Here is a 23,431-nt window from a genome sequence, read left to right as displayed (position 1 = left end):
ACAACCCAAACCTACATGTTTCAGCTGCCAGATCATGAATACATTTCCTCTCGTTCTAAACTGAGTTATCACCAGTATTGAGTTTGCTTCGTGGTTCAGCCACCTACCAGCTATAGACCTTGAGAAAGTCTCAGAAGCTCTCAGAGACAATTCTTCTCACTTAAAAGGAAGAAATATATGTTACCAGCCTTGCTTATCCTGAAAGGTGGTTTTAACATGCAAGAGAGATAATGCATAAATTGTGAAGTACAGTCAAACCTGAGGAATTATTATTATTTTTTCTGAAATCTTCCCTAGAAGAAAACAATTAATTTAAAAGGCTGATAACATTAAGAGGCTGATATTTTCTACTGAAACATATGCCGGGCAAAGTAAAAAATTTTTAAATGACAGCACCAAATAGCAATAAGGTAAGTGGTAATTATGGGAAATAATGCTGGCTTCCAATAGTAAGGTACACAAGAACATTATTCTAAATGGTACAAAACCCAAAAGTACTATTTGCTACCATGTAGATTATTTGCATAAGAATATTACAGACATTCTACTTACTACAGTTCAGTCTCCATATTCCTGCAATTGTTTGGATAATTCTAGTGGTGGTGGCAGTCTCCTTCCTCAGGAATCATTTAGATAATGGTTTTTGCTCTCCATGAAATTTTTTCTTATTATATGTCTAGTAAAAGACTGAAGGTATAGAGCAATTTTAGAATCAAGGTACTAAAAGGAACAGATTTTGGAAAGTAGGATCAACATATTGGCATCTTTGGATAGAGGCTGAGATCTCTGCTCATTATTTCAGTGTCAGCATGAAAGGCCTCTTCTCATGGAAGCCTTTCCTAATACCCACCTTAATAAAGTTAGGTTAGGCCTCCCTGTCAGCATGCAGTACTTTCACCCTATAGCATTAATCACAACTGTGATTATACAGTCATTGCTATATAATTATTCAGTGTTAGTCCACCAGACTCTAAGATCCTTGAGGATAAAGGTTACTTTACTTGCTCACTTTTCTTTTCCTAGGGCTTAGTGTTGGGCTTGGCAACATGGTAGGCTCCATTTTTTTTTCTTAATAAACCCATCCATGAAGCTAGAATAGAGAGATTATTGTACTATTTATCTTAGGAAACCTGTTTCCTAACATGGTGCCTGTCACTTAGTGGTTGCTAATATGAGAAAAAGACAGTTAAAACTTCCTGTTTGGGTCAGGATAGGCTTGAATATACTGCAGTAGCAAAAAAAAAACAAAAGCAAAAACAAACAAACAACAACAACAACAAAACACACCAAATCTGATTAGTTTTAAAACAACAGAGGTTTATTTCTCACTCATGTTGTATGTCCATCACATGCTAGGCTAGTTTTTCTTCACGCACACATTCAGAGACACGGAGTGAGCATGGCTTCACCATCTGAACACCTCTGGTTATGGCAGGAGGGGGAAGATGGCAGGGAGATAATGCACCAGCCCTTAAATGGTCCTGTATGAAGGAGCATGTATCACTGTCACATTTTATTGGCCATAACTGGCCAATTGGCTACACCTAAAACCAAAGGGATAGAGAATGGAATTCCTTCTATAATTAATTAAATAATTGCATATGGGCAAACATTAAAAATATTTAATCTATCCTCAAAAATATTCTAATAATATTAGCTATTTTTTCAGGAGTTGCCCCATAAGGCCACCAATTTCTTATTTTACAGGACAATACAATGTTTGTGTATACTCATGCATATATATATGTGTAGAAATATGTATATATATATTTGTAGAAATATTTGACTGAAGTCTTAAGTTAATTAGCACCCTATAATAACTATAACTGCAATCACAGCTATCATCTGTATGTACTATGCGGCCCACATCACCCTCACAATAATCTTATGAGGAGGTAATATAAACTGAACACCTGTTGTGTTGGCTTTATATCCCCCCCCACTTTTTTTTTTTTTTTTTTTTGGAGACAGAGTCTCGCTCTGTCACCCAGGCTGGAGTGCAGTGGTGCAATCTCTGCTCACTGCAAGCTCCACCTCCCGGGTTCACACCATTCTCTTGCCTCAGCCTCCTGAGTAGCTGCGACTACAGGAGCCCGCCACCATGCCCAGCTAATTTTTTGTATTTTTTTTTTAGTAGAGATGGGGTTTCAACATGTACCTTGTTGGCCAGGATGGTCTTGATCTACTGACCTTGTGATCCACCCACCTTGGCCTCCCAAAGTGCTGGGATTACAGGCGTGAGCCACCGAGCCTGGCTTATATCCATTTTTCCTTCTCCTGGTAAGACCACTCTAAGCTACCTTCAGGGAACCACAATTCCTTCATTGCACACCATCCTGCAGGTGTAATTTTAACAGAAACTTACCTTGCCCTGATCAAGATGGGCATATAACCCAGCATAGGCCATTGAGACTCTTGGAGATTTTCAAGATTCTGAATCTCCTGGATATTTCCAAATCACTAAGAAATGAAATGTAAAAGATAGTTGCAACTGTATACCTCAGTAGTGACATTATAATATAGTCATTAATTTATTCCAATATTTATCGATTGTCCATTACGTGCAGGAAGCCATCTGGTATTTCAGCAATGTACCAAATACATGTATCTCCTGCCTTCATGGAGTTTAACATTCTAATGATTAAACAGACAATAAACGCAAACACACACACATCATGGGTGATCTTGGATAGCAATAAGTGTTATGGACAAGAATGTAAGGAGTTAGAAAATATGGTGAAAAGATATATAGGGGGAATATCTTAGGTAGTGCAGTCAGTAATGCTCCTTAAGGGGGCACTCTGCATCTGAATGAAGTGAGGAAGTCAGCTATGTGAATATCAGTGGCCAGACAGTGTTCTAGGCCAAGGGGAGTTAGAAAATACCAAGACCCTAAGATGGAAATGAACTAGTATGTTCAAAGAACATCAAGGAGGTTAATGTGCCAAGCAAGGGGTGGAATGCTACGTAAGGAGTTTGGAGATGTAGCTAGTGTCCAGATGATATTGTGTCTTATAGGCCAAGATCAAGACACTGGGTTTTACTTTTAACATAATAGAAAGTCATTAGAGGGAGCAAGAAGGCTAGACATGCTTTAATTTTATTTTTGAAATAATTCCTCTGGCTGTCATGTGCAGAACAGCTTTGAGACAGGAACAACGGTTGAAACAGGGAGAAGAGAAAATAAGTCATCACAATGGTCCAGTTAAGATAGGAGGGCTCTTGGTTGGCAGGCCATTGTGGGAGGTGAGCAGTGGTCAGAATCAGGGTATAAGTTTGAAGGGATGATGGGAAGAATTTGCTGATGGACTGAACATGGTGTGTGAGAAAAAGAGAGTGAAGATGTCTCTGAGATTTTGGGCTAGAATAACTGGGTGAAAGGGTGTATGTTTACAAGAATAGGGGCTGCTGGAGTTTGGAGAGATAATTACATATTTTATTTTGTAAATATTAATCTGAGACACTTACGATCCATTTTGGTGGAGATGTCACACAGAAGTTTGATGCATAAGTCTAGATTTTCAGAAGAAAAGCAGTGGCTGTGATGTATATTTGAGAATCAGATGAGACTGGCTATAAATTGCCGCTTGATAAATCACCAGGGCTGCTTGATTCTGATTCTTTCTGAGTCTATTTCTTTAGATTTTTATTGAATCTGCAAGCTACCCATAACTTCATATAAATTCTTACATTTACCAAAGTTATTTTCTGTTGTTTATAGCCAAAGACACTAATGAATGTTATTATTATTTCCACCATATCAATATGGAGACTGAGGTTCAGAGATGTTAGGAAACTTGACTAGAATCACAAAGATAATAAGGGGCAGAGCTGGGACTTGAGGCCAGATCTGTTTGTAAGATACCCCCTGTTTAAAGTCAGAATACTACAGAGCTGCTACCTGCATTGTCTCCTTAACAAGAAAGCTCCAAAAGTCTGGGGCCATGGAGTACTGCTCAAAGTGACCTCACAGTGGCAAGAAAAGGCAGGAGAGAGAGGCACAGACTTCAAATGGAAAAGGGCATCTCTCTGGGAGTGCTAGCAGTTGCCAACCTTAAATTTCAGGAGGCATCTCAAAGTCACAGAGAATTTGCTTTTTATTTTCTGGTAGCACGCTGTGATTTTACACTGAGCCTCTGTTGCAATGTGCAAACAACTCAACTCTTGGTTAAGTTCTCCTAACGGTAGTGTGGTTGGGTTGATAAGGTGAGGGGAAGCTGTTATTCTGTGAGTGGTACAGAAATTTAATTCACATTCAAATTCTCTCATGCAGGTAAAGTCTCCTGTTTGGAGAATCTGGTCAGATTTATCTACATGATATCAAAAACATGGTCCTGTGAATTCCTTATTTAAGGTCAGCCTCCCCTTAGGTCATTACCTAGAAAGAGGAAGGTGCTTCTCTTGCTCACTCCTATGCTCCCCAGAGCCCAGCACAGTTTCTGGTACTCAGTAGAAGTTTAATACACATGTTTTGAAAAAATACACGGAAAATATTTAAATTTCTTAATAAAAAGTAAAACGTTTCAACAACACTTAGTATCATTAAAAAATAATGGAAGACTATTAATTGGTATTATAAGAATTTTACTCTAGAGACTCAGGGAAGAAGAGGATTTTAAAGTGGAAGAGGCGGATTTTAAAGTGCTTATGTTCAACAGTTCTAATGTCAGACTGCCTGGGTTACTATCTCAGCTCAGCCACAAACTAGCTATGCCAGTTCAGGAGAGAATCTTAACTAGGATTAGTTTCCTTATCTATAAAATGAGGATAATAGTAGAACCTACCTTAGAGTTCTGTTTTGAGGATTAAGATAATACATGTGAAATATCTAGACGAGTGCATAGAACATAGTATGTGTTAATTAAACTTCAGTTCTAGTTAATGTTGCAGTCCCTCCATGCAACTGAACAATGTCCTCATTCTTAGGTATTTTTTTTCATGTGTTATGAGGATATATAGAATAATAGCTCCCTAAAGATGTTCATGTTCTAATCCCTGAAACCTGTGAACCTGTTACCTTACATGGCAAAACTGAGTTTGCATATGTGATTAAGTAAAGGATCTTGAGATGGGAGATGATTCTGGCTTATCCAGGTGGACTCAATGTTATCACCTGTCCTTATTAAAAGAAGCAGGAAGTCAGAGCTAGAGAAGGGGATGTGATGACAAAAGCAGAGATTGGAGCCATGCAAGGAAGGGGCCATGAGCCAAGAAATGCAGGCAGCCTCTAGAAGCTGGAAAATGCAAAGAAACAGATGCTCCCTTAGAGTCTCCAAAAGGATTACAGCCCTGTGAACACCTGCGTTTTAGGATTCTGGCCTCCAGAACTGTAAAATAATTAATTTGTGTTGTTTTAAGCCACTAAGTTTGTGGTAATTTGTTACAGCACACACAGGAAATGAATTCATCATTCAATAGCCATTTGTTGATTGCTTCCTAGGTGTAACAAGATGTGTAACACCCAGTGCCCAATCTCAAGGAGCTTACCATTGAATGTGGCACCCTATACTGCAAAAAGCTGTCATAGCACAGATTTTACGCAAATGAATCACTCCTCAACCCTCAATTCTGTTTATTTGCAAGAAAAGATTTTCCTTTTTCTTTAGTACAACTTTTTCCTACACTATAAGATGACAATTAAATGCCACTCCTTCCCGGAAAAATGTGGCTGTGTCACAAAGTGAATGGAGATGTCAGGTTGCCAATACATTCAGTCATAATGAAGTATAGGGAAGTGTTAATTCATGTAAGCATAATCTCCTTAGATGCTAATCAAAATGCAGATCCCTGGGCCTCAAATAGACTAATTGAATCTGAATTTTAGGAGTAAGGCCCAAGAACATGCATTTTATAAAGCCCACAGGTGATTCATGTACACACTTAATAGTTAAATCTCCTGAGTCTCAGAACCTAGAAAACTCCTACCTCCCTCTCCCCCGAACAGACACACAGACACCTATGCTCTGCAAATAAGAATCCAGCAGGGAGGGAATGGGGATTCTTGTGGCCTGGTAGATGAGTTAAAAGAAGGAACTCAGTGGGGAAATGCTTTATCTAGTTTTCCAAAAGACCTGATGGATAAAAGCTACATAAAAATGTGACGTCCTTAGCTACTAAGGGAAACCAAAGACTCATGGCTAGCTGAGATGGAAGAAAAGCAGCATCACTGAAGGGTAAAAACCATTCCAATGTCAGGACATTGATTATTCTTCAAAAGAGAGAAAAAAAGAGAGAGAAAGCCCATGCTCCAGGGCACAAATGGAGATTCCTGAGATGTTGGTAAGGGGACGTCTGGGGTGGGAGGGATCTCTGGTCTCAAGCAGGGATAGTGTGAGCACCAGAGCAGCTGTGGAGCTCACCTTACAGGTACAACGATGAACAGGGATAGGAAATGGGCCCCAGGACTCTGATAAAGCTGAGAAACCCAACTCCAATTCCAGGTATGTGAGAAGCTAGGGCACTAATGTTTAGCATTAAGTAAAGGATCACAAAGAGTCACAAAGATTTGTAATAATTATTGTCATCATCTGTGGAGCATTCAGCATTTTTCATGTGAGGAATGGAAGGCTAAGAGTGGTTAAATATGTCACCCAAGTTCATATAACTAGAAGAAAGAGGCAAGATTACAGCCTGGATATTTTGCTTCTAGAGCCAGCCTGCTTAACTTCTGTATTGTAATACTGGGCTTCAGATTTGCTCACATATATTGACTTATTGCTTTGTTTTATTTGCCTTCATCGTTGAGAAAAATTCTTCCTTTTCCATTTCTAAAGCTGCCTATAAGTTTGTGTCAGGGAAATATGTTTCACATTCAATAAACATTAACTGAGTACCTAGTGTGTGCCAGGAACATATAGACATGGGGACCGGAAAGGTGAGTGTGACCATTTGGCTTTCTTAGATTCATAGGAAAAGAGCAATGATGACAATAATAAATGCAATGAGTTATTTGAGGGCACAGAGAACTGAGGAGGGCACTGACCCAGTCTGGGATTCAGGGAAGACACCACTGCTGACTGACCTTGAGCAAATTGTTTAATCTGTCTCTCTGTTTTATTCCCTCATCTGTAACAGAGGTAATGACAACAGAATCTTAATAGGGTCATTGTGAGGATTAACTAAGATGGAATTTGTGAAGCACTTACCATACTGTCTAACACATAATGAGTGTTTAATAAATGCCATGATATCAGTGGACACCTTGAATAAAGGCCCGAAGAACACCATAGAAGTTGTCCAAGTAGACTGTGGTGGTTAACACATTCTTGATGCCTTCTGATCCCAGGATTATTTGGTAAGATAAGCTCCAATCAAGCTTCCTCACCCCAGGTACTGTACTAACTGCTGGAAAGTACAGCCAACATGGCCTTCATTGCCAAGTTGATGGAGCTTCTGGACTTCCACAAAGGACAGTGAAAAAAAATTTAAAGTATAAGTAGTAAGAGGAGAAGAATGAGCATCTTAGGATGAACAACATGATGTCTTATTCCCTGAGGAGATGAGCTTGAGCTAAGGCCAAGGGTGAGTAGGAGGGAATGTGGAATTCCAAAGACTGAAAAGGGGCAGAGAAGATCACAGGCAGAGAAACCACATCATATCTGCACTAAAGACTCTGAAGCAGATGTGAGTTTCCAAGACACTCATAATCAAACAATACCAACACAGGGTTACAGCTGTAACAAGTGCTGTTAAGAGAACGTGTGCAATGAGGAACTGATAAGTTATTTTCCAGCTCAGACATGGTGGATGAGTCAAAGTTAACTAGGTGGAGAGCAAAGGGGAGAGGGAGGCCCAGGCACTGGCAAAGGCTGTGTGGCAGAGAAGGGGGCTGAGCACTGGCTGGGGGGGCCAGAGTACTGAAGCACTGAGAGGTGATGGAGAATGGGAGGGCATGGAGGATGAAAACGAAAGCAGGGACCGGTGCATCAGAAGTTATAGGGAAGATTCAGAACCTTTAAGATTTCTGAAAGTGATAGGAGTCATTTGGGATTTCATGCAGGTGAATAGTATGTTCAAAATTGCATTTTCAAAGGATAACTCTGGCTGGTGAGTGTGAAATGTGAGGTAGGACCATGAGGACGTGGAACAATCAGTGGGAAAGCCATTACCAATGGCACTTACCCTAGCTCTGGAAATCTGAATGATCTGGAAGTTGGGGTGTTGGGTCCTTCAGTAGCCTCCAGTAGATGCTGGTCTTAATCTCACTGCAGCAGACTCTGATGTCAAACATTGGGTGAAATCAAATCAATTGCCCTGGGACTTTTTTTTTTTTTTTTTGACAGGGTCTCACTCTGTCACCCAGGCTGGAGTGCAGTGGCATGATCTTGGCTCACCGCAACCTCCACCTCCCAGGCTGAAGCCATTCTCTGCCCTCAGCCTCCTGAATAGCTGGGACTACAGGTGTGTGCCACCGTGCCCGGCTAATTTTTGTATTTTTAGTAGAGATGGGGTTTTACCATGTTGGCCAGGCTGGTTTTGAACCCCTGACATCAAATCATCCACCTGCCTTGGCCTCCCAAAGTGCTGGGATTATAGGTGTGAGCCACCATGGCTGGCCTGCTCTGGGACTTTAGGTAAGATACTCTTCATTTGTTGAGCTTCTACTTCTTTATTTGCAAAAGGCAAAGCATACATACTCCCCAGCTTTGCTACAAAGATCAAATTAGATAATACATGTGAAAGTGCTCAACAAATTCTGATAGTGGTTACTATAAAGATGCATGTCAGTAGCTCATAAAGCAGGCTCCATTCTGCCTGAAGATGCAAATGATCATTTCTGCAGTATTTTCTACACTCAGAAGACATTTGAACAAGAATAATGATGAAAGGCAAGCGTTGATATAGTATTTACTATGTCAGGCATCTTCATAAGCACCCAACATACATTAATATATTTAATTCTCAAAATAACCCTCTGTTACGTGCACACTTCACTTCTCTCTTTATCTACTCCCTTTGCCATGTGAGTTTGAAGTTCTTCCTACTAAGGGATCCAAGGATACTTCTCATGTGCTTCCACTTGCCCTTGTTATGTCTTTGCCATCACCATGAGAAGAGCATCTTTACTAGTCTGTTGGTTCAAAGAGGACAAGGGACTTGCAAAGCAAACTCTAACCTGCAGTTAGGTTTGACATTCATGATGAATTATAAAGGCTTTGCCCACACAGCCCTAAAGTGGAGGTTTGGAAATTAGCCAGCAGTTGGATCATGATGTGGACGGATCCGCTGGATGAGTCAGGAAAGCAAACCCTTACCCTGCAGTTAGGGTTTGCTTTACAGAGCCAGCCCAGCAAAGCTCAGAGTGATCCACTGAAATCCCAATTGCCCCTTATTTATTGCAAGCAATAGCAAATGATCATTGTTTTAATGTTCTGAATTTTAAGGTGGCTTGTTATGCAGCATTTTGTGGTAATCACTAATGAATGTACTCTATAAGATGGTTATTATTATTAATGCTCATGTTATTTGTGAGGAAACTCAAGCATAGAGAGGTTCTTCAGCAACTTGTTTAAGTTCTCTGGCAGCTTAATAAGTGTCAGAGCTGGGATATGAACCCAGACAGCCAGATTTCAGAATCTGTGTTTCTCTCTTTCATACATACAGCCTCCTAAGGAAACCAAGTCCTTCACATTTAAAGCATTAGTTGATCCAAAAGCAACACAAAGCTTGAAGTGCAAATAAATGAAAAACAAGTATCTGACAGCACTATATTTTTGTGCATTAAAATTCACACAAAAATTGGATATCATCTCACAAAGAAAATGTCTGTGCATGGAATCTTATCATATCATCACTCCTAACATTAAGAAGCCTGCTTCATTTGCCTAGCTGGAGGTGTTAACAGCTGAAAATGATGTAAAACTTAAGTTTTATAAGTGGAGGGGACAGTTTGCTTAAAGTGGCACTTGCAAGAGGAGGATCGGAGTCATCAGTGAGTCAGGCAGGACTGTGACTGCCTAGGACCTGAATCATCCGATTGATCTGTCCACATCGTGATTCAACTACTGGCTAATTCCCAAATCTCCACTTTACGGCTGTGTAGACAAAGCCTTTTTAATTCATCATGAATGCCCCAAAAGCCCAGAATGTGATGCTTAAAACATAGTAGGTGTCAAGCCAAAGTCAGAGTTTCCAATTTAGCAGGTGGCCTGTGGCATCACTAATTCTAGGCAGCTTCACTAGATCCCCCTCCCTGTGGAAGGAGATAAATAAGGGAGATATATCCCATTCCTAGGAAAGACATTTTAATTACTGTGGGTTGATAGCAACCCCTTACTCCTCTGAATTCCTGTAACACTCTATTTGTGTTTTTCTTACAAAATTATCCTTTCTTGTTTATCAGTGTATCACCAGTGCCTTGCACACTGCCTGGCACTTGGCAGATGCCAGCAACTCTGTGTTAATGAATGAGCAAGTAGTCTGTACTGAGAGACAAAGAACCTGGAATGGAGTTGCTCTCCAGATTGCAGTGTCTTGTAAAGATTCTCCACCATCTTTACATAATATATACAATTATTATTTGTCAATTAAAATAAAATTAAAAAGACAAAGTGATATGGTTTAGCTCTGTCCCCACTCAAATCTCATCTTGAATTATGGCTCCCATAATTCCCGCATGTCATGGGAGGGACCCGGTGGGAGGTAATTGAATCATGGGGGCAGGTCTTTCTGGTGCTGTTCTCATGATAGTGAATAAGTGTTAGGAGATATGATGGTTTAACAAAGGGGAGCTCCCCCACACATGCTTTCTTGTCTGCCACCATGCAAGACATCCCTTTGTTCTTCCTTTGTCTTCCCCCGTGATTGTGAAGCCTCTTCAGCCATGTGAAACTGTGAGTCAATAAAACCTCTTTCCTTTATAGATTACCCAGTCTCGGGTATTTATTTATTAGCAGCGTGAAATGGACTAATACATAAAGGATTCTCCATTGTTTCTGCAAACCTAGGTGCCTGAAGTATTTTTGGGTCTTGTTCATCAATGTCCCCTTTTTTCTATTTGCTTCCCAGTTGCCTTTTAACAAATTCTCTGTTTACATCAGTTAGCTGGAACTGAATTCTGTTGCTTGTAGACATAGAACCTTAACAGATAAATAAGTGTTTTCCCAAGAGGTGATCTGTGGTCTACTTGCATCTGAACCATCGAGCTTTACGATACTGATCCACAGTCCTCACTATAGGCCTCTAAATCAGATTTTCCAGCCGAATCTGCCGGTTGGAAAAGCTCCTCAGGAGATTCTTTTATTCACTTTGAGAACTGGGTGAGAGGATTTTCAAGAATCCTTCCCACATTAAAATTCTAAAATTGTATGGGAAAAAAAAAAGAACAGCTCCTTGCAAGCCTTCAAGTCTTGATGATCAACTCCTGCTCACCTCTTTGACCGCATTTCCTATCCCTCTCCCCTCAGTGCGCACCACACCCCAGCTTTACTGGCATTCTTTCTGTTTCCACCCCAGGACCTTTGGACTTACTGTGCTCTCAGCCTGGCACTCCCTCCAAGGTCTTCACAGGGCTGGCTTCTTCCTTTCCTTCAGGTCGGCTCCCCAGAGAGCAGGTTTCATATTTTCCATCCCACATTGCCCCACAGCACCCATGCTGCCGATCCTAGCATCTTAGCAGTTCTCACTGTATGAGTCTATTATCATTCATTCTTTAGCAGTTCTCAGTATCTGAGTCAATTATCATTCATTCTTTCACTACTTCTTTTATCTCTCCCCCACTTAGAACTTATTAAGTTCCAGGACAGGAAGAATGGGCTTTATCTTGTCACCACTCCATCCCCAGTGCCTGGAACTTTACTTGTGACATAGCAGGCAGGTTCTTAGCAAATATTATTCAATAAATGAAATCTATAAATCTTAGATAATCTTTGAACGTTATCCTACATATGCTATTACTATAAAAGCAGTCTGAGAGTAATAAAACCAAATGTCACATTTACCTTCAGGAATTTGTCAACTCAGATAACATTCCTCAGTGTTATCACCCACTGCTCCCAAATTTGATCTCTATTGCCAGAAAAACTAAAAAGAGCTACTGTTTTAATTTTAATTTCCTTGTCTAAGGAAAACCTGGCCTAAATTTTCTTAAAGCAACAAAGAACCAAGAATCTTTGCTTCTTGGAAACGGGAAAGCGAGCTAGAATGATTCCCTACTAGGGTGCACTCACACTTGATTTGAAAAGCACACGTACCCTCTACTGGAAGTATGCAGTATTGCAACTTGAACTCAAACTGTCAAACACATTAAGCAGGGAATGTCAAGTGTCCTGTTACCCCTGAAACTGGATGAAGTAAGCAGAGGAAAAGAGCAATACAACAACAAATAGATGAGCAGTACTTATGGTGCTTATCTGTTCTGAGGGTTAAATCGGCCAAGATCAATTGGGCGGATCACTCAGAATTCTGGCTTCTGAGATGTTCAGTGCATTTCCTCTTGTAAAACCAACGAAGATCAGGGACAACTGTTCACTTTAGGACAGTCTACTACGTAAATAGGACTAATTAGAGAAAAAAAATGCAAGAAAGCATAATGTCTGATAAGGGGCACACAGTCAAGAGAGTGAGGATATGACCTAAATGGAACCCAACTGAGGGTCAGATTCCTCATTGGTAAAACAAGGAAAGGATTTAGAATAAGTAACCATAAAGGAGCTGCACCTTGAACAGAGGTCGAGAAGTCACTAACTGATGGGCTCGGGGGCCAATTCAAGCTATAGACATGATTTGGCCCAACTATTAATTAGGAGGGACAAGGGTTCTCCAGTTTGCTACAGTATGTTTGTCTGTCTCCCCTGCACATACATGTATATTTCCGATTGTGGTGTCAATAGCAAGTGCAAGTGTCATTTCCGTTTAGCACACTGCTGATTTTCTAACAGCCAGCCTGTTTTATGCACTCATTTTATTTGCCTGGTCCCTGCAGGCATTTGACTTACACTTTTGCCTAGTCCCTTTGGCTGTTTTGCATAATAGTGCAGTGTCTGTTCTCTTCACTGCAAAGTGCATGTGTGCATATGCACGCACACACACACTACACACACATACACAGGCATACACACACAGCTTTAGCAATATGGCTTTTCTTTCTCCTCCTATCACGATATAGTTTGAAGTCCCACTTGCAAAAAAAATATGAAGAAGACAGAGCTGTTCATCACTTGATGTCAATCCCCAGCACAGGGCTTGTAGCAGGTCCAATGAGAGTGAGATGTTGGTGTCTGGCAGCTGCCTGGGTCTCTATGAGTCATCTTTTCTATAAAGGCTGTATATATAGGGAATAGTCTCCCCTATAGAGTTAATAATTGTGTTTGTATGTGTGTGTGTGTGTGTAGAATAATATTAACCTCTACCTGTTTTCCCTTCCCCTTAATATTTGAAAATACTGTGTATAATTATAAGTGTGAAAATGTGTTCCTATTACTAAGATTCCTTTCCTAAAATGTCATAGATGAGACAGTATAATGTAAGATCATGATATGTTAGCTCTTCTTATCAGTTAGCTTTAGTTTAAAGAGACTGCAAAAGACCTGCATTTTAGAAATATAATGCCAGGATATTAAGAAAAGTTATATTTAAATTTTGATTACCTTAAATGTACATGGACAACTCAGTGGATTACCTTATTTTTTGCATTTGCCTTTATTAAAAAGACAAAAATAAAAGAAAGCAAATGAAACCAAAAGACAAGAATCAAAATTAAGTTCAAAACGGCAGTCTGGTACTCAGACTAGGTACAGCTGTACCTTCTACGCTTTCGCCACCTACTGGGCAAAGGCAGTTGATGCTCAAAATGAGTAGAAGGAACTTGGATTCTCCAGATAACAGAAAACCCTAAAGACTCCTCCAAAAAACAAATTTTATAAATTCAGTAAAGTGTCAGGATGCAAAATCAACATACACAAAATCAGTGGCATTTCGATGCACCAATAACAATAAAGCTTAGAACAAAATCGAGAAGGCAGTCCCATTTACAATAGCTACAAAAACAATAAAATATCTCGGAATATATTTAATCAAGGAGGTGAAAGATCCCTACAAAGAAAATTATAAAAGAAATAATTTTAAAATTATGAAAGAAATTGTAGATGTCACAAACAAATGGCAAAACATCTCTTGATTATGGATTGAAAGAATTAATGTTGTTGGCCAGGCGCGGTGGCTCGCGCCTGTAATTCCAGGACTTTGGGAGGCCGAGGTGGGCGGATCACAAGGTCAGGAGTTAGAGACCAGCCTGACCAACATGGTGAAACCCGTCTCTACTAAAAATACAAAAATTAGCCGGGCGTGGTGGCGCGTGCCTGTAATCCCAGCTACTCAGGAGGCTGAGGCAGGAGAATTGCTTGAACTTGGGAGGTGGAGGTTGCAGTGAGCCAAGATCTTGCCACTGCACTCCAGTCTGGGTGATAGAGAGAGACTCCATCTCAAAAAAAAAAAAAAATTAATGTTGTTAAAATTATCATACTGCCCAAAGCAATCTATAGATTTAATGCAATCCTTATCAAACTACTCAATGTCATTTTTCACAGATCTATTCATATGGAACTAAAAAGAGACCAAAAGTCAAAGCAATCCTAAGCAAAATTAACAAAGCTAGAGGCATCACATTAGCTGACCTCAAATTATACTACAATGTTACAGTAACCAAAACAGCATAGACAAATAGATCAATGGAACAGAATAGAGAACCCAGAAAAGAAACTACATATCTACAGTCATCTGATTTTTGACAAAGTCACAAAAAAGACATACTGGAGAAAGAATGTCCTTTTCAATAAATGGTGCTGAGAAAAATTGGATTACCACATGCAGAAGAATAAAACTGGATATCTATCTCTCGCCCTATAAAAAACGAATTGAAGATGGATCAAATACTTAAATGTAAAACCTGAAACTATAAAAGTAGAGGAAGAAAACCTAGAGAAAGCTCTTCTGGCCATTGGTCTAGGCAAAGAATTAATAAACTAAGATGTCAAAAGCACAAGTAACAAAAACAAAAAATAAAGGGGACTTAATTAAACTAAAAAGCTGCTTCACAGCAAAAGAAATAAGCAACAGAGTGAACACACAACTTGGAAAATGGGAGAAAATATTGGCAAACTATGCAACCAACAGGTAACTGATATCCAGAATTTACAAGGAACCCAAACAACTCAAAAAAAACAACAACAAACAAATAACCCCATTAAAAAGTGGGCAAAGCATATGACTAGACATTTTTCAAAAGAAGACATGTAAATGGTCAACAAGCATATGAAAAAATGCTCAACATCAACTAATCATCAGAGAAATGAAAATTAAAACCATGGTGCGATATCATTCTTACACCAGTCAGAATGGCTATTAAAAAGTCAATAAAATAACATGTTGGTTAGGACGTGGAAAAAAGGGACCACATACAATGTTGGTGGGAATGTAAATTAGTACAACCTCTATGGAAAACAGAATGGATATTTCTCAAAGAACTAAAAATAGAACCACCATTCAATCCAGCAATTGAAATCATTACATCAAAAAGATACCTGTACCCAGATACCTGTATCATGTACCAGCACTATTCACAATAGCAAAGATAGGGATTCAACTTAAGTGTCCAGCAACAGATGCTTGGATTAAGAAAATGTGATATATACATATATGTATACACACACACACACTCACACACACAATGGAATACTATTCAGCCATACACACGCAGACACACACACAATGGAATACTATTCAGCCATAAAAAGAATAAAATCATGTCTTTTGCAGCAACATGAGTGGAACTGGAGGCCATTATCTTAAGTGAAACAACTCAGAAACAGAAAGTCAAATACCACGTTTTTACTTGTAATTGGAAACTATATGATGTGTACACCGGGACATAGAATGTGGAATAACAGACTTTGGAGACTTGGAATGCTGGAAGGGTGGAGGGTGAGGGATGAGAAATTATTTAATAGGTACAATGTACACTATCCAGGTAATGGTTACCCTGAAAGCCCAGACTTCAGCACGACATAATATATCCATGTAACAAAACTGTACTTGTATACCTTAAATTTATACAAATGTTTTTAAAAGAACAAAGATTGGCATATATTTAGCAATAGTATATGAAAAAGAAAAGGATGAGTGTTGAATTCAGACAAAGAATAAACAGGTGTTTATAAACCATCTCTAATGGTTCAAAAGTAGCCTACCTCCTACTAAAAATCACATAGAAAATTCTAGAATTTATCAATAGCAACCATACGAAAATGTTTTTCAAGCACAATCTTTGCATTCGTTATTGCCAAATCACACCACTAATCTATTACCTACAAGTCTGAATAAGAAAAGAGTAATCATCAGTTAAGAAAATAGTTGTTTAAGAAAATGGATTACTTAGGGTCATTTAGAAACTTTTAAAATAATTGATATAAACTAGGTGAAGTACTTACTCTGTCCCAAACATTGCATTAGTTACATTATCTCAGTTAATTTTTCTCAATTTTGTGAGGTAAGCCCTAGTATTATTTTTATTCTGCAGATGAGGAAACTGAAGTCTAGATAGATTTAGCACAGTATATGGCTGCACGAAAGACTGTTTCCTTCCATAAAATTATTCCTTAAATAAAAGGAAATAATCTTATACTCATATCCGTAGAATATCTGTCAACTTATAGATTACTCCATCGCCAAGTGCCATTTGGGGAAGACACAATATTTCTGAAATAACCTCAATTAATCCTACTTAAATGTTTATTAAGGCAAGCCGACAGAGTTGGTAAAAAGAGAGGCAAAGAAATTAGCTGGGTGCGGTGGCTCATGCCTGTAATCCCAGCACTTTGGGAGGCCGAGGTGGGTGGATCACGAGGTCAGGAGATCGAGACTGTCTTGGCTAACATGGTGAAACCCCATCTCTACTAAAAATACAAAAAATTAGCTGGGCATGGTGGTGGACACCTGTAATCCCAGCTACTCAGGAGGCTGCGGCAGGAGAATCGCTTGAACCCAGGAGGCGGAGGTTTCAGTGAGCCGAGACCACGCCACTGCACTCCAGCCTCAGTAACAGAGCAAGACTCCATCTCAAAACAAAAAAATGAAAAAATAAATGGAGTATGCATTTCATCATCCTTTTCATTAGTACAACTTCTCAGTTGCAAGGAACAAATACAATTATAAATAATCTTTAAAAATTATTTTTAGAAAGTAAAACAGCACATACTTCAACAGTGGTTTATATAAACATAAATCTACCAAAAAAATGAAAAAAATTGTCATAATAGTATATGATTGTGTATTTGTGACTTGGGTAAAAATTCCAGTAACAGGATCACAGGAAGATTGAAAAGTTCTGCATGTAAAAATGAAGAGCTTTTAAAACTGTGTTAGATGACTCCAAAATGGCTCTAATGATAAAAACAAAATTGATATATGAAGAGTTTGAATAAAATAGTTCCATGGTTGGGCACGGTGGCTCACACCTGTAATCCTAGCATTTTGGGAGGCTGAGACAGAAGGATCATTTGAGGTCAGGAGTTTGAGATCAGCCTGGCCAACATGGTGAAACCCCAACTCCACTAAAAATACAAAAATTAGCCAGACATGGTGGCGCATGCCTGTAATCCCAGCTACTTGAGAAGCTGAGGCAGGTGAATCGCTTGAACTTGGGAGATGGAGGTTGCAGTGAGCTGAGATTGCGCCACTGCACTCCAGTCTGGGCAACAGAACAAGAGTCCATCTCAAAAAAAAAAAGATCCAGAAAATTCAATGTTAGACAAAAGCAACATTTCAAAATTATTATTTTAGGATATGCATCTTTAAATATATATAAATTTGTCCCTAAAGATCCACTTCTCACCTTTCTCTCCCTCCCTTCCGCTCTCCTCAGGAAGCTGCCTGGCTTTGGCTTGGCTCTGGCTGGGGTTCGAGTCAGCCAATGCGAGCCCAGCAGGAGAAGAGAGGCTAGGCGAGAGGGAGAAAGTGAGGTCCCAGCTTCTTTCCCTGCAAGGTCACCTCAGCCAGGCTCTGCCCCTCACTGGAGGTCACCCCTCTTGTCATGACAATTTTCTTCCTTCCTTGCAAGTTCCTGTGAGGGCTTCTTCTCTTCTGCAGCCTGACAGGCCCAGAGGTGGAAACAGCCCTGCTGCTGCTAATGAAACTGGCTATGCAAAATTATGACGGTCAGAGAAATCTAACAGAGCTGACTCCATATTGCTTCTAACCTCACAAGCTACCTTTGCTCATTCCTGGCCATAGGCCAAGTTAACTATGGAAGGAATGCTATTTATGATTTAATCTCAAAGAAAGGTTGCTACTAGCCCCTTCCCAAAACTACCCTCGCCTTGTTCTGAGACTAAAATCACCTTTGTAAAACTAATGAAAGGTCACCAGATTAAAATTATGTGAGAGCATGAATTCTGCTAAAACTTAGGCATAGTTAAATGATAACAAGTCATTGTTTACTGCTCAAGAGTCGCATGGGGTAGTCACAAGATTTGTAATTTGCCTAATTGTCCCTTTAGATAACATCAGTATTCTAAGACCTAAGACTAGTATTTGAGATACTTTTCAGCCTTTTTCATTCTGGAAACCCAACTGACTCCACCCAGACCCATTACACATACCAAGAAACTGGCTTATCTGGTCTGGTGGCCCCTACCCAGGCAGGGACTCAGCTCAAGAAGATAGCTTTGATCCCCTACAATTTCATGCTGAACCCAACCAATCACCATTCCCCCCATTCACTAGCCCCCTGCCCACCAAACCACCCTTGAAAAGCCCTAGCCTCGGAGCTCTGTGGGGAGGCTGATTTGTGCAGTAAACTCCCTTCTTTCCACTTGGCCGGCTCTGCATTTATTAAACTCTCTTCACAGTAATACTGCTGTCTCAATGAATCGACTCTATCTGTGCAGTGGGCAAAAACAACCCACCAGGCAGTTACACAAATCCCAGGTTATTGCACTACCTCTTGTTGGTTCCCTTACACACTAACTACTCTTATTAATCTGTAAAAAAAAAAAAAAAAAAAAAAAAAAAAAAAAATCTTTTTTGAATATGCACCTGTTTCTCACAGGGATTTTAATACATTAAATAAGGAATTGAATTTAATTAAATATTTTAAGTAGACATTTTACAATTTCTCCTATATTTCTAAAACTTTATAAATAGAAAACCTCTTTGTTCCTGGACCTTTATATTAAAATTAAGAAAAAAAAGCAGCACTTCTGAAATTTGTATCCAGAGCTTTCTGACTTGTGAGCTCTAGGGCTGCCTCCTTCCTAATCATAAGATAGGTAGGAGAGAAGAAGTGCAGCAGGCAACTGGGTCAAATGGAAAACTGTGTATTCTGTTTGTAAAGGGCTATTGATACTTTGGGTCTTCTTTGTTTAATGCCAGGCTTATTATTATAAGCACATTCTGCTGAACACAGAGGTTTGGTTATTACCTTTTATCAAAATGTCAGGAGGGCAGATTTTAAACTGAGCTAGACAATGTGAAAGAACATTCTTCCCATCCACAGTCTTTGAAACTGATTGCAAATGAATCGCCTCTGAACAGCATATGAGCGAGGCTGAGAGCTCTCCTAATGATGTACATCTGTGAGGCTTCACTCGGGGGTTTGGCTGCATTTACATCACTATAAACTGCAATTACAGCTCAAGCCGTTTCCGGCATAGACACAGAGAATACGAATTGCAACAGCAGGTTTCCTGCCTTGGATTTCTGCCAGGAGCCTGAGTCACCGTCCCAGACATCTGTAGCACATTAAACTGTACCCTTGTTATCTCTCAGCACTTTGAATAATCGCCCAAACCTCTGACAAAACAAATGGTCAAAGCCTTCTCAAGAAACCCTTCAAAGTTAGGCAGGGAATCATGAGCCTGCAGAAAACAACTTCTAGGGTAATTTATACTGTCGAAGAAAAGCCACAATAGAGCAGAGATGGTTTTTGATAGTCTGAATGTTTTTTAAACTTCACGGACTTAGATGGTCTGAAAAAGAAGTAGCTGCGTTGGAAGCTCAACAAAAAAAGGAGGGTTGTACTCAGTCCTCACCAGGAGTTCAGTCCAGCAGGGCAAACATGGATAGAGGCAGGACCTCCAAACAATGTCCTCACTCTGCCCCCTTCTCTCCACCAGTGCCGTGCCCCTGGGATGCACACCACCACCCTCTTACAGAGAACACTGCAAAAACTTCATAACATGACTTCATAATGTTATCTTCATAATATGATCCTCAGCTCTTCTAGAATCCATTGTCCATACAGCAGCCACAGTGATCTTTTATAAATATAAATCTGTGCATGATTTTTCCTGCTTAAAACCATGAAAAGCTGTTGCAGCACTCCTACAGTACCTAAGTGCCTTCCCATGACCCAAAGCTACTGCATCTCGTGGTCTCTGTCCTCCTCTCCAGATTCAATTCCTTGTTGCTCTTTCCACTCCGGCTAGTTTTTCTTCATCCTCAAATGTGCCAAACTTGACCGCTTCTCTGCGCCTTTGTACTAACTTCTCCCTCTGCCCGAAAAGCTCTTTCTCTAATGTTTTCCATGATTGATCCCTTCAGGCCTTAGCTCACATATCACCTCCTCCGGCAGGCCTTTTCTGATCATCCCCATTTTTATTTTATCAACAAAATTTATCATTATTTAAAAACACATACAAAAGGATAAGGGAATACTAGAAATAACTTTCAACCCATAAATTCTACAACTTAGAAGAAGTGGATCAATTCATTTAAAACAGCAAACTACCCAAAATCAATCAACATGAAATAGACAATCTTGATAGTCTTATAACCATTAAAGAAATTGAATTTATAATTAAGGAGCTCTTAATAAAGAAATCTCCAATCCCAGATGGTTTCATCAGAAATTCTACCAAACATTTAAAAAATAATTACCATCAATTTTACATAATCTCTTCCAGAAAATAGCAGAGGAGGGAACACTTTCCAACTCATTTTATGAGGCCAGCATTACCCTGATACAAAAACAGATAAATCCATTACAAGAACAAAAATTAAAGACCAATATCTCTCATGAACTAAGACATAAAATCATCAACAAAATATTAGCAAACTGAATCCAATGATGTAAGAAAATAACTACACAGCATGACCAAGTAGAATTTATTCTAGTATGCAAATGGGATTCAGCATTCAAAGTACAATCAATGTAACCCATCACATCCACGGACTACAGAAAGAAAATCATATGAGCATATCAATTGGTCCAGAGAAAATATTAGACAAAATCCAGTAATGATTATAGTTTAAAACGCGAAACAAACAAGAATTAAAGAGGAACTTCTTCAACTTGACAAACAATATCTACAAGAATCAAGGCAGTGTAGCATGGAGAAAGACTAGGCAAACAGATAAATGGAACAGAATATAGAGAGCCAAGAAATAGACTCACATCAGTTTAGCCTTGATCTTTGAAGAGGGAGCAAAGACAATTCAATGGAGGAAGACAGTGTTTTCAACAAATGGTGCTAAAACAACTGAATACTTATATGCAATATTTTAAAAAATGAATCTAGACACAAACTTCCTAACTTCCACAAAAATTAAAATGGATCATACATCTAAACATAAAATGCAAAATTGTAATGCCTCTAGAAGATAATACAGGAGAAAATCTAAGTAACCTTGGATTGGGTGATGGCTTTCTAGATGCAACACCAAAAACACAATCCATGACAAAACAAAATAGGTAATTTGGACTTCATTAACATTAAAAAACACCTGCTTTGTGAAAGATACTGTTAACAGAATGAAATACAAGCCATGAAGTGGGAGAAAATATTTGCAAAACACATACCTGTTAAATGACTTGTATCCAAGATATATAAAGAACTCTTAGAACTCCATAATAAAAATAAGTAAAATTAAGCAAAAGATATGAACATTCATTTCACTAAAGAAATTATACAGATGGCAAATAAGCATATGAAAAGATGCTGAACATGAAATGTCATTAGAAAATTACAAACTAAAGGAGCAATGAGATACCACTACATAGCTATTAGAGTGGTTAAAATCCAAAACATTGACAATATCAAATGCTGATGAGAATGCGGAGTAATAGGAACTGTCATTCACTGATGGTGGAGACACAAAATGCTACAGTCACTCTGAAACACAGTCTGGTAGTTTCTTTCAAAGCCAAGCTTAGTCCACTATAGGATCTAGCAATTGTACCCCTATGTGTTTACCTAAATGAGTTGAAAACTATGTCCACACAGAAAACTGTCCACCAAACTGGAAGCAAACAAGATGTCCTTCAATAGTTGAGTGGATAAACAAACTGTGGTACATCCATACAATGGAATATTTTATAGTAATACAAAATAAATGAGCTATCAAGTCACAGAAGACATGGAGTAACCTTAAGCGCATATTGCCAAATGAAAGAAGCCAATCTGTAAAGGCTGCAAACTGTATGATTTCAAATATATGACATTCTGGAAAAGGCAAAACTATAGAGACCATAAAAAGTCAGTGGTTGCCAGGAGTTAGTGGGGAAGAAGGAAGAGAGAGATGACTAGATAGAGCATAGAGGATTTTTAGGGTGATTAAACTATTCTGTATGACACTGTAAATGTGCATACACGACCTCATGCATTTGACAAAACCCACAGAACTGTACAACACAAAGAGTAAACCCTAATATAAACTGTGAACTTCAGCCAATAATAATGTATTGATATTGCTTATCAATTATACTAAATGTAGCACACTAATGCAAGATGTTAATAATAGGGAAATTATGTACAGAAGGAAGGGGGGATATGAGAATTCACTGTACTATTAACTTTTCTGTAAACCTAAAATTGCTTTAAAAAATAAAGTACTTTTTTTAATTAATGGTAGAATCTAGGTGGTGAATGTGTAACTGTTCACTGAAAATTTTTCAACCTTGCTTTATGTTTAAAACATTTTATAGCAAAATATTGAGAAAAAAAAACTTATGGCCACAAAAAACCTGTATATGTGCATTGATAGCAGCTTCATTCATACTAGCCATAAAATGAAAACAGCATAGATATTCTTCAATGAGTGAATGGTTAACAAACTGTACACCATTCATGCCATGGACTATTACTCAGCAATATTAAAAAAATAACTTGGATAGATCTGAAGGAAATTATGCTGAGTGAAAACCTCCAGTCCCCAAGTGTTACATTATGTATAATTATATTTATATAAGATTCTTGCAATGGCAAAATCATAGAAAAGGAGGAGTGATTACTGGTTTACAGCAGTTAAGGACAAGTTAAGGAAGGGAGATGAGTGTGGTTATAAAAAGGTAGGCTGGGCATGGTGGCTCACGCCTCTAATCCCAGCACTTTGGGAGGCCGAGGCGGGCAGATCACCTGAGGTCAGGAGTTCGAGACCAGCCTGGCCAACATAGTGAAACCCTGTCTCTACTAAAAATACAAAAATTAGCTGGACATGG

General features: G+C 39.1%; 1 protein-coding gene and 1 long non-coding RNA gene across 3 annotated transcripts in view; both read right to left on the bottom strand.

The window, feature by feature from the left end:
• SYNPR (synaptoporin) overlaps positions 1-23,431 on the bottom strand; it is a 336,540-nt gene that overhangs the window by 249,506 nt on the left and 63,603 nt on the right. The window lies entirely within an intron of this gene.
• Positions 306-11,931, bottom strand: LOC117979681 (uncharacterized). Its single transcript, XR_004670583.2, has 4 exons — positions 11,470-11,931; positions 8,122-8,216; positions 2,366-2,460; positions 306-1,544 (listed from the first exon to the last, which is right to left on the bottom strand). It is a non-coding gene; the product is annotated as an uncharacterized LOC117979681 (long non-coding RNA).

The sequence above is a fragment of the Pan paniscus genome, chromosome 2 (genome assembly GCF_029289425.2).
Source record: "Pan paniscus chromosome 2, NHGRI_mPanPan1-v2.0_pri, whole genome shotgun sequence".
In the NCBI taxonomy this organism is placed as follows: Eukaryota; Metazoa; Chordata; class Mammalia; order Primates; family Hominidae; genus Pan; species Pan paniscus.
The sequence above is the reverse complement of the archived record's forward strand: the minus strand, read 5'-3'. Positions and strand labels throughout refer to the sequence as shown.